At 39.6% G+C, this 4,067-nt stretch overlaps 1 non-coding gene across 1 annotated transcript; it reads left to right on the top strand.

The window, feature by feature from the left end:
- Positions 1 to 1,941: 1,941 nt before the first annotated feature.
- On the top strand, positions 1,942 to 2,049 carry LOC130949825 (small nucleolar RNA R71). Its single transcript, XR_009073469.1, has one exon. It is a non-coding gene; the product is annotated as a small nucleolar RNA R71 (small nucleolar RNA).
- Positions 2,050 to 4,067: the final 2,018 nt, after the last annotated feature.

Here is a 4,067-nt window from a genome sequence, read left to right as displayed (position 1 = left end):
TGGTGCCAGACTGGGCGTTAAACGCCCAACTGCTACCCTTACTGGCGTTTGAACGCCATCAGGATCTTCCTCCAGGGTGTGCTATTTTTCTTCCTGTTTTTCATTCTGTTTTTGCTTTTTCAATTGATTTTGTGACTTCTCATGATCATCAACCTACAGAAAACATAGCAATAGATAAAATATAACATTGGGTTGCCTCCCAACAAGCGCTTCTTTAATGTCAGTAGCTTGATAGAGGGCTCTCATGGAGCCTCACAGATTCTCAGAGCAATGTTGGAACCTTCCAACACCAAACTTAGAGTTTGAATGTGGGGGTTCAACACCAAACTTAGAGTTTGGTTGTGGTCTCCCAACGCCAAACTTAGAGTTTGACTGTGGGGGCTCTGTTTGGCTCTGTTTTGAGAGAAGCTCTTCATGCTTCCTCTCCATGGAGACAGAGGGATATCCTTGAGCCTTAAACACAAAGGATTCTTCATTCACTTGAATGATCAATTCTCCTCTGTCCACATCAATCACAGCCTTTGCTGTGGCTAGGAAGGGTCTGCCAAGGATGATGGATTCATCCATGCACTTTCCAGTCTCTAGGACTATGAAATCAGTAGGGATGTAATGGTCTTCAACCTTTACCAGAACACCCTCTATAAGTCCATGAGCTTGTTTTCTTGAATTGTCTGCCATCTCTAGTGAGATTCTTGCAGCTTGTACCTCAGAGATCCCTAGCTTCTCCATTACAGAGAGAGGCATGAGGTTTACACTTGACCCTAAGTCACACAGAGCCTTCTTGAAGGTCATGTTGCCTATGGTGCAAGGTATTGAAAACTTCCTAGGATCTTGTTTCTTTTGAGGTAATTTCTGCCTAGACAAGTCATCCAGTTCTTTGGTGAGCAAAGGAGGTTCGTTCTCCCAAGTCTCATTACCAAATAACTTGTCATTTAGCTTCATGATTGTTCCAAGGTATTTAGCAACTTGCTCTTCAGTGACATATTCATCCTCTTCAGAGGAAGAATACTCATCAGAGCTCATGAATGGCAGAAGTAAATCAAATGGAATCTCTATGGTCTCAGTGTGAGCCTTAGATTCCCATGGTTCCTTATTAGGGAACTCATTGGAGGTCAGTGCACGCCCAATGAGGTCTTCCTCAGTGGCGTTCACTGCCTCTTCCTCCTCTCCAAATTCGGCCATGTTGATGGCCTTGCATTCTCCTTTTGGATTTTCTTCTGTATTGCTTGGAAGAGTACTAGGAGGGAGTTCAGTAATTTTCTTACTCAGCTGTCCCACTTGTGCCTCCAAATTCCTAATGGAGGACCTTGTTTCAGTCATGAAACCTTGAGTGGTTTTGATTAGATCAGAAACCATGGTTGCTAAGTCAGAGTGGCTCTGCTTAGAATTCTCTGTCTGTTGCTGAGAAGATGATGGAAAAGGCTTGCCATTGCTAAACCTGTTTCTTCCACCATTATTGTTGTTGAAACCTTGTTGAGGTCTCTGTTGATCCTTCCATGAGAAATTTGGATGATTTTTCCATGAAGAATTATAGGTGTTTCCATAGGGTTCTCCCATGTAATTCACCTCTTCCATTGAAGGGTTCTCAGGATCATAAGCTTCTTCTTCAGATGAAGCATCCTTATTACTGTTTGGTGCATTTTGCATTCCAGACAGACTTTGAGAAATCAAATTGACTTGCTGAGTCAATATTTTGTTCTGAGCCAGTATGGCATTCAGAGTATCAATCTCAAGAACTCCTTTCTTCTGATTTGTCCCATTGTTCACAGGATTCCTTTCCGAAGTGTACATGAATTGGTTATTTGCAACCATTTCAATTAGTTCTTGAGCTTCTGCAGGCGTCTTCTTCAGATGAACAGATCCTCCAGCAGAGCTATCCAAAGACATCTTGGACAGTTCAGAGAGACCATCATAGAAAATACCTATGATGCTCCATTCAGAAAGCATGTCAGAAGGACATTTTCTGATCAATTGTTTGTATCTTTCCCAAGCTTCATAGAGGGATTCTCCTTCCTTCTGTCTGAAGGTTTGGACTTCCACTCTAAGCTTACTCAATTTTTGTGGTGGAAAGAACTTTGCCAAGAAGGCATTGACTAGCTTTTCCCAAGAGTTCAGGCTTTCTTTAGGTTTTGAGTCCAACCATGTCCTAGCTCTGTCTCTTACAGCAAAAGGGAATAGCATAAGTCTGTAGACCTCAGGGTCAACCCCATTAGTCTTGACAGTGTCACAGATTTGCAAGAATTCAGCTAAGAACTGATGAGGATCTTCCAATGGAAGTCCATGGAACTTGCAATTCTGTTGCATTAGAGAAACTGATTGAGGCTTAAGCTCAAAGTTGTTTGCTCCAATGGCAGGGATAGAGATGCTTCTCCCATAGAAATCGGGAGTAGGTGCAGTAAAGTCACCCAGCACCTTCATTGCATTGTTGGCATTGTTGTTGTTTTCAGCTGCCATGGGTTCTACTTCTTTGAAGATTTCTATTATGTCCTCTACAGAGAGTTGTGCCTTAGATTCTCTTAGCTTTCGCTTCAAGGTCCTTTCAGGTTCAGGGTCAGCCTCAACAAGAATGCTTTTGTCTTTGCTCCTGCTCATATGAAAGAGAAGAGAACAAGAAAATATGGAATCCTCTATGTCACAGTATAGAGATTCCTTGAGGTGTCAGAGGAATAGAAAAATAGAAGAAAGAGGTAGAAGAATTCGAACTTAGTGAGATAGAGTTCGAATTGTGCATTGAGGAGGAGTGGTACTCCATAAATAGAAGGATATGAGAAGAGGGGAAGAAAATTTTTTTTTTCGAAAATTAATAAAAAAGATTTTTAAAAACATTTTGAAAAAGATTTTAAAGAAGATCTGATTGAAAACTTTTTGAAAAAGATGTGATTAAAAAGATATGATTGAAGAGTTATGGTTTTAAAAAGATATAATTGAAAAGATATGATTTGAAAAACAATTTTAAAAAGATTTGATTTTAAAAATTAATGACTTGCCTAACAAGAAAAGATATGATTCAAACATTAAACCTCTCTCAACAGAAAAGGCAACATACTTGAAATGTTGAATCAAATCATTAATTGATAGCAAGTATTTTTGAAAAAGGAAAGAAATTGATTTTGAAAAAGATTTGATTGAAAAGATATGATTTGAAAAAGATTTGATTTTGAAAAACTTTGAAAACTTGAAAAAAATTTGCATTAAAAACAGAATCTTCCCTCTTGTGCCATCCTGGCGTTAAACGCCCAGAATGGTGCACATTCTGGCGTTTAACGCCCAATGCTCTACCCTTTTGGGCGTTAAACGCCCAACCAGGCACCCTGGCTGGCGTTTAAACGCCAGTCTGCCCTTCTTCACTGGGCATTTTGAACGCCCAGCTTTTTCTGTGTAATTCCTCTGCTGCATGTACTGAATCTTCAGTTCCCTGTACTATTGACTTGAAGATAGAACCAAGATCATATAAACAATGCATGCAAGACACCAAACTTAAAATGAGACACTGGACTCAACAAGAAACATAAATTATTTTTGGTTTTTTTTATTTTTATAATTTTTTTGGATTTTTCGAAAATTAAGTGGAAGAAGTAAAATAAAGATATCAAAATTCTTAATGAGAATCCCAGGAATCATGCAATGTTAGTCTAAAGCTTCAGTCTAAAGGAATTAGACATGGATAGCCAAGCTTCAGCAGGACATTGCATTCAAGAGCTAAATTGATGATAATCAATCAGCTTTGGTGATGATAAGAACATCACCTTGAAACACTAGAATTCATTCTTAAGAACTCTGAAAAATACCTAATCTAAGCAACAAGATGAACCGTCGGTTGTCCATACTCGAAACAATCCCCGGCAACGGCGCCAAAAACTTGGTGTGCGAAATTGTGATCACTACTTTTCACAACTCAAATAATCCCTAGTAATGGCCCCAAAGACTTGGTGCTCAATACCATGGCATAAACACAACTTTGCACAACTAACCAGCAAGTGCACTGGGTCGTCCAAGTAATAAACCTTACGCGAGTAAGCGTCGATCCCACGGAGATTGTTGGTATGAAGCAAGCTATGGTCATCTTG

The sequence above is a fragment of the Arachis stenosperma genome, chromosome 1 (assembly GCF_014773155.1).
Source record: "Arachis stenosperma cultivar V10309 chromosome 1, arast.V10309.gnm1.PFL2, whole genome shotgun sequence".
Classification (NCBI taxonomy): domain Eukaryota; kingdom Viridiplantae; phylum Streptophyta; class Magnoliopsida; order Fabales; family Fabaceae; genus Arachis; species Arachis stenosperma.
The sequence above is the reverse complement of the archived record's forward strand: the minus strand, read 5'-3'. Positions and strand labels throughout refer to the sequence as shown.